Raw genomic sequence first — 8231 nt, 5'->3', positions numbered from 1 at the left:
GTTTCCCATTTGGTCTGTCTTCAGGGTGTAGCTCTGGCCTAATTTCAAAATGCACCAAGTCCTTACGTGATTTGATTCCATCCTTTGTCTTGCTTGGTACGTCCAGTAAGAGGCCAAGGATGCTATCACACACATTCTTCTCAACGTGCATGACATCGATGGTGTGACGGACGTCCAAGTCCTTCCAGTAGGGCAAATACTTAAAGAAAATTGGCATCTTCTTCCACAGCATGCTGGTCGGCGTCTCACTTTTCTTCCTCTTTTTACCCTTCGGCGGCTTCCAAAAACAACCTTGATGCTACTGACCATTTGAAACACTCGTGCCTCGCTGTGAGGTTTCGGGCTAGTATCTTCCTCAACCATGTTGTCAAAATGTTTCTTCATATTGCGGTATCTGTGAGTTCTGAGTAAGAATCGTCGGTGTCGCGTGTACACTACCTTCTGTGAGTACGGAAGGTACACAGACGCGGTTTCATCCAAGCACACTGCACATCCTTGCTTCCCTTTAACCTGTCCCGATAGGTTAAAAAGGGCGGGATTATAATTGATGGTAACGAAAATCATTGCTTTCAGCATGAAGTACTGTCGTCGGAACTCATTCCACACCCGGACCTCCTCGTTCCACAGTTTCGCCATATCTTCCATCAATGGTTCCAGAAACACATCTATATCGTTGCTCGGTTGTTTCGGTCCTTAGATAAGAATGGACAGCAAAAGGTACTTCCGCTTCATGCATAGCCATGGAGGAAGGTTGTAGATGGCCAGGACCACTTGCCAAGTGCTATGTGAGGTGCTCATGTCACTGAAATGATTCATTCCGTCGGTACTCAACGCGAACCTTACATTCCTTGGTTCTTTAGCGAACTCTGGATACACGAAAAGTAACTAGCGGCGAATCGTCTGAGCGGGAATCGTTCTTCGTCTGTCGTCAGCCAATCTAGCAAATCAAGATCACCCCCCATGGCATCGAACTTTCTCCATTGCCTAGCATCAGCGGGGTGTCGAAGCTTAGTTCCATCCTTCTTGCGCTTATCGAAATGCCAACGCATCAGTTCAGTGTCCCTAGGGTTCGAGTACAGACGCTGCAAGTGGGGTATCACTGGTAGGTACCACATCACCATCGCATGACTTCTTCTCTTTTTCTCCACATTGGAAGAAGTGTCTTCTTCGTCACGACCAGCATACTCTTCTTCTTCTTCGCGTTGGCGGAAGCATCTTCGTCCTCACAATTATCATTCCTCTTGTACCAACTCGCATTGCACACTTGACATCTATCCAAGGCTTCATACTCTTTACGGTAGAGGATACAGTGGTTCGGACACGCGTATATTTTTTGCACATCTAATGACAACGGGTATATATATATTATGGTCACTCCAACATATATTTTCCAATCAAGAAAATATATTTTCCGGTTGCACTAACATAAATTTTTTTTATCACAGGTTGATTTTTTTTCCTGTCAAAGAATAGGTGTTTTCGGTTTCTTAATGGACGTTTTCTTGTTTTATAACGGGTGTTTTCCAACTTTCCTTTTCTATAATGTGTGTTTTCCTGTTTTTCCGTTTGCGGACCTGTTGAGTTGCTCCGATGGGTCAGATTGGTCCAAGCACCAGTGCATGGAATAATATTTAACATGCAACATGTTAAGTAGCATGACCCTGTATACACACACAACAGGTGGTGTTTAAGCACCACACAAGTCTTAAAATCAAAAAATCTCACAAAAATCCTAATATCTACAAATTCTCACAAAATACAATATATCCGATCATCGATTATGCCTAATAACAATAGCTGATGGATCTAACCTAGAGCATCCACACGTCCTAACTACCCATATAGCAGCTTCTAAATTACCCACTCTTGCCACTGAAAAATTCTTTCACACCACCTGTGCCTTGCAACTCCTCTCGTTTCTCTCCGGGAAAACCGCCGCTGCCAGTGCGACGTCGCCCGTGCTGCAGTAGCAGTAACTTCGCGGGCGTGCTGCAACAGATGGGCAATATGGCCGATCGGAACAGCAAGCGAACACACGTACGTTGTCGTGGAGTGCTTCTAGAGGATTCATGCAGGCTAAGATCCTTTTTCTGCTTTTCCATCTCCGTGAGTCTCATGCGTTGCTTTTCTTTCATTGCCTTTCGGTTGATTGCACAAAGACAATTAGTAAAAAATTTAGATAACAACGAAATTAACTAGAAAGTATTATGTATTACCCGCATAATGTAATCTCGTGGCCCGTACTCATGCGTCAACGAGTGGCAGGCTGGCAGCGGAAGCAGACCCTGCGGTTCTATCACAGCTACAGCGAGACGTTGGACATGGAGCCAGTAATGAGCGCTGGAGGGTGCCAATGGGCAATGGCGGCGGTCGCACAGATGCTGCTGCTCCACGCGAATGTAGATCGAAAGCAACGAGGATGAGGAGAGCACTGACGCGAGCTCTGACCTGTTCGAACTCGAGAACTTCACAGCTAGCCATTGCTCCCGGCCACCTGCGGAATCAGCGATGCCATACTGGGACGAGCCGCAGGTGTACAAGGCGACTGGGTCATGCTAAACCAATGCTGGTGTATGTACAGGTATGAGCCTTTACCGTCGCTTAATGCCTTGCAAGACTGCAACAACCAGCGCCACAACCCATGAGCCGCAAAAACTGTTCGGAGAGCGCCACCTGGTCCACAACCCATGACGACGCTTGTCGATAAAACTTGTCCACAATACATGAGGACTCTTGTCCGAGCGGCTTGCCTCGCGCCTCGGTTGGCCTCGGGCTGGTCGGCCAAGTCCCAGCGCGCGGGTGTGTGTGTGTGTGTTTGTTTTGTCGCGGCCGCCTCGCATCCGTTTGTCGTGCTAGTGCGCTCGCTCATGCGCGTGTGAGCCGGCCCAGATGAGCCTGAAGGAGCACATACGACAGCCCACCAGCGAGGCCTACATGTCCTAAGTTTGTAGGATAAGTTTTGTGGATAAGTTTTTATCACAAGTTTTGTTGATAAGTTTTTATTAGAAGTTTTGTAGATAAATTTTTTATTACAGGTTTTATGGACAAGTTTTGTAGACAGCTTTTGTAGACAATTTTTTGTTACAAGTTTTATCGACAAGTTTTGAGTTAAACTTTTTATCAAATGCTTTTCAAAAGAGTCTTGCCCAACAAACACTTGTAGGCCCAGCTTGAGCTCTCCACATGCGCACGTGGGCCTCGTGCGCCCACGGCATGCTCCCCACGCAGCCGCCCATACCGAGCGGCAGCTCTAGGCTTTGTCGTTTTGCGTATCAGAAGAGTTGCGCAGAATGCTCCTGGCGTGCACGGATTAGTCCTGTCCCCCATGAGCCCACAATGAACACCACCAAAATTGGATCAGTTTATCATCAAGAGAATTTCATAAAAAATTTGGATCTAAACCCTCTGATTTCTTCAGGAGAATAATATGGTCATGTCTATTTTTGTTTCTCTTATTAGCAGAGCTATAGTGTTACCTAAATATTGGAGAACGGGTAGACTACGCTAGCGCAAAACAAAAATTTCTAACGTGTTCAATCAGAAAACCATACGAGTAGAGGATCATAGATCGTTACCACTAGACAAATAATACAGTGAAATTAGAATTGGAGTATATTGACCCAATGTCGTTACCGAAGATTTGTTTCTGACAATGTGTCCATAATTAGACTAGGGTAACTTCGAGATCAGAGATCGAGCACAAAATAAGACACACGATGTAGACAGGTTCGGGCCCCCGATTGGAGCAATAGCTTACGTCCTGTATGGAGGTTGATCCATATGTACCTCTCGAGTATAAGCAAGGTGGCTAGACCTATTACAAGGAGTAGATCGAATCTAAACTAAACTAGAGTTGAAGTCACCGAGTATCTCCTATGGTCTTAGGCTTGCATCAAGTTGAGTTGTGTTGAACTGCTCTCGGTCGTTGAAGTTATGTGATTTGTAGAAGTTATCCTTTCAAGGGTCTAGGTCCTCGCCTTATATAGGCTCTGGCACTGCCCCGAATCCTGCTGTAATCGATGAGGAGTCCTCTGTTTTGTCGATCAAGGCAAGGCAGTCAAATCCAGCTTGGATACTAGTCGTACTCAAGTCGGATAACCTGATCAAGGCCTTCTTAGTATGGGCTTTCGTGATCTCCAAGTATACCAGGTCCCGTAGATCGAGGTCCGCAATATCCGGAGTCATTAAAGACGCGAACAAGGTATCATATTCATATATAACATACTTCTTATGCGTATATACCCTATAGTTAGATATTCAATGGTAGCCCTCTAACATTGCTCGGGAAGGTGGATTTTCATAAGTGTCTACTTGAGTACTGTCAAGTTCGAACCTGGTCGAGTAAGGTAGATCAAGCCGACAGTTGAAAGAATCAAGCAAGGAAAAGCTATGTTCCGAGTATCGAGTGGAAACGCTATTGGGTCGAGCATCATGCCGTTGTTCGCACTCGAGACTTGAGAAAGGCTTAAAAAACTCGACTTCCCGACATCCGTCTCTGAATAGAGTTAAAAAGAACATCTTCGAAATTTGAAACGTTAGGTATATGCGCATTTAATGCATCCAAATGGGTGTGTAGAGATTCGCACGATGCCATCATTCCGTCTTTCACGTCAAACGAGACGCCACAATGACAGGAGAAGATACTAAACAAAACATTGAACTCTAAAATATTTATCAATACAAACCTGGATTGTAGCCATTTTTAACCCTTGCGCCACCAGTTCTTTCACTCAAGCCTTCTCCTTTCTTCGCCGCACACTACCATACAAAAATCTCCACCCCATGGCCTCTAATCCTTCCAATAACACCACCTCTCCTTCCTCACTGGAGAAAGACTCCAACTCGAAGGTTGCTGACGCATCGCCCAAGCAATTAGATGAGATTAGATTGCTAACGGAGGCCTTGGTGATCTCGTCGATGCAAGAATCAAGGCTCATGAAACTTGAAGGTGAAGGCATCATTCCTTCTCGCGATTTGGCCAACTGGAAGCTATCATCGGGTGAGGAATTCCCATCTTGCCAATTCGACCATGAGATTGTGGTTTTTGAGTCTTTTTTTTGCTGCGATTTTAATGTTTCCCGTTCTAAGTTACTTCTCAGTGTACTCGATTGGTACCAAATCGAACTTCACCACCTAAACCCAAACTCAATCATCATGCTTAGTGTTTTTGTTCATCTTTACGAAGCCTTCCTCAGCATCGAACCGAGTTTGAATCTTTTTTAGTATTTCTACCATCTGAAGAAGAATATTGAAAATAAATGTGTTGAGGTTTGTGGTTTCCAACTGCAGAATGGAATGAAGAATTCCTATATCCCGGTTGCTCTGATCTCCTCCTGGCAAAAAGATTGGAAAAAACTTTGATCTTATATCTCCAATCTCGACCCCGCCGCCTTTCCCTTGGTCTATAGAGGTCTTTAGCCCCGCCCAAATCCGTCTTGGTTGAAGAAGCACCGCGAGCTTGATCATACTGCCTATTACATCAAGAAGATTGGCGAACTTATGCAGAGTGGCTTAATCGGGTGGCATGTGGCCAAAGACTTTATCAATCGAAGGCTAAGCCCCTTGAAAGTGCAGGATTACTTCGCTTGGGAATATGCTGAAGACAACGATAGCTCCTGAGACACGGCTGGATGTAAGACTTAGTTAGCCCTTAATGCTCTTTGCAGCCGCAATTAATCTCTGTCAAGTGACATCTTCTTTTCTTTAGCTCTATCTTTACAGGATGCCACTACTCGATTAAACAAGTTGTTTTTTGAGGAGGGACAACAGTGCTCTATCCAACCCTATTCTCTCAAGAATCCTTGACCACGGGTAAGAATTTTCTTGGATTAGGAGAGAAGCACTAATTATTGCTTATTCGACCTGACTTATCTTTTCTATTTTCACATTCCAGACTTCTACCAAGAAGACACTTCCTCTGTCACCGATGACAAGGGGAATACACAGACTGGTCAAGAGGCCAAAGGGTCTCTTTGATCAAAGAGATCTTCTTCACCATCCGACCAACCACCCCATAAACACACGCAGGGAAAAAGTCCATTGGTATTGACATTGAATCTTTCAATGACTACTTGTTCATGTGCCTCCCTGGTTATCAAACAAATGATTATTAACATCTAGTCTACATGGGTGGCCTTCTTTCAGGGAACTACAAATGCAACCCCTCGATCGCCTCCTCGAGAGACCTTCATTCTTGATGACTCAGCAAAGAGGTAACTTGCCTCGAGTTATCGCCCTTTCGTTGGTCATTCTTTTTCATTATTCACTTGATAAGCCCAGGATGATGAATTACTATTGGCTGATTTCTAGCAAGTGATTGCTCCCTTTATTTCGTCTAATTCCCAGACCATCCCTTTGACACAGCCATCCCTAGTCACGGGTGTGAAGTGGAGGAAAATAAATGTTAAGAAACATAAATTGAACATCATCTCGCACCTTCCGATTACCTAGAGGCTTGGCTTGAATCTTCATCTTGACTACCAGCTTCCCTTTCCCTTCCTCATCATTTTGATTGCAGGCCATCACTTTCAGAGAAAGCAAAAGAACAAATCGCAAGCATGTTGGTCAGCCAACTGACGTCGACCTCTCCTATTACATCACCTCCAGCTCCTCGAGTAGAAGATTCTACCTCGGACGCACCTGAAGCAGACCCATAACCTAAGAAAGCCAAGACCTTGATATCAATCCCAACTGACGATCCTTGGGTGGTGATAGAAGTTCTCCTCAAGGCCATAGGTGCTCAAGCGGCTGTTGCTAAGGCCTGATATTCGATGATTGACCATACCGACTGCCAGAAAGAGCTTAATGACAGCCAACAAAGAATCGAACATAAATCCACTCCCAAATCACAAGTATATGATTTGATCATTGGTGCTTCTCCAGTTCTTGAGTCCTCTTGAATAGAAAAGAGGCCCTCATCAATGAAGCAATGAAAACTATCGACGATAAATCAAGATATCAGGAAAAAAATAAAAAAAAATTATGTGAAGACAGCGAGAGCTGAACAAAAGGCCACAACTGCTAAATGAGATGTTTTTATCTTAGCAATTCAAACGCTGAAGGAGCAGATGCTCGATTGCATGAACCAAGTGGCCTCCGTAAGCGTTGAAACAATACTTGATGTCCTCAAGAGCTACAACTCTACACTCAACATATCAATAGTGACAGCGGGGTTTGACTACACATGTAGATCCTGACTCTCCGCTCGAAGATTGGATCGAGTAGAGCATAAGCATCGGCTCCTTCTTCTCGACCACACGCTCAAAGGCGTCAGCCCCCAAGCATATGGCTGCATTTTTATCTCAATTATCGAATGAATCCGATCAATCGGGTAACTGATATATAGTACAAAGGGATACAAACGCAAGAAAAGGGAAAATACACTTTTACCCTTAACAAGTAGGACCACCATAATTGTAGCGCATCGCCCGAGCGAAGTGAAAAATGCTGATACAATTTCAGTGCACTTCTATTCTGCAAAAACACGTAAGACTTCTGCAAGCTTAATTTCGCATTTTCATGCCAAAACCAATCATCGCAATGGCAAATGACTGTTTGCACAACAGGATCATATGCTGAGTTGATTAAGGATTCCAATGGAGCATACTCTCAACCGATACGACTCCAAGTGGTGAATGCTAAAAGGAATGGAGCTTATGCAGACGACTCCAACCGGATACAAACAACATTTTATACTGCAAACTCTATGAGTGGACACAGTAGCAGTAAGCCGTCCTTTGAGAGATCTATGAGTAGACATTCGCCACAGGATGGAAACAGAGGGAATTCACACACATTCTCATCAAACGAACATGAAGCGAAAGGGGGTGATGATGTGAAGTCAGGGAAGAAAGTACTCAGACGACTACTCCACCTTCATAAGCCTGAAACTCTAATCCTTCTATACTTCCTGTGTTTTTCCTCTTGATTTCAAGTGCCATCAAAACATTCTATGAACCGCCGCACAAGCTGCGAAAAGATTCAGTGTTCTGGGCAGAGATGTACGTGATATTGGCTCTCCATCTTTATCATGCCAGTGCAACACTCTATGTTCTACATGGCAGGTGGGAACATATTGAGCGCATATGTGCATTATCATTTACTCGGGTTGTTTACCAGGAAATAGGATGGTTTGATGACCCTGTGAATAGAAGGTAAATTTCCTGCTCACTCAATACATCATTGCTGTGGAATTACCCTTTTCTCTGTGCCTCCTAAATTTTCAGCATCCT

Source organism: Phragmites australis, chromosome 6 (assembly GCF_958298935.1).
Source record: "Phragmites australis chromosome 6, lpPhrAust1.1, whole genome shotgun sequence".
In the NCBI taxonomy this organism is placed as follows: Eukaryota; Viridiplantae; Streptophyta; class Magnoliopsida; order Poales; family Poaceae; genus Phragmites; species Phragmites australis.
The sequence above is the reverse complement of the archived record's forward strand: the minus strand, read 5'-3'. Positions refer to the sequence as shown.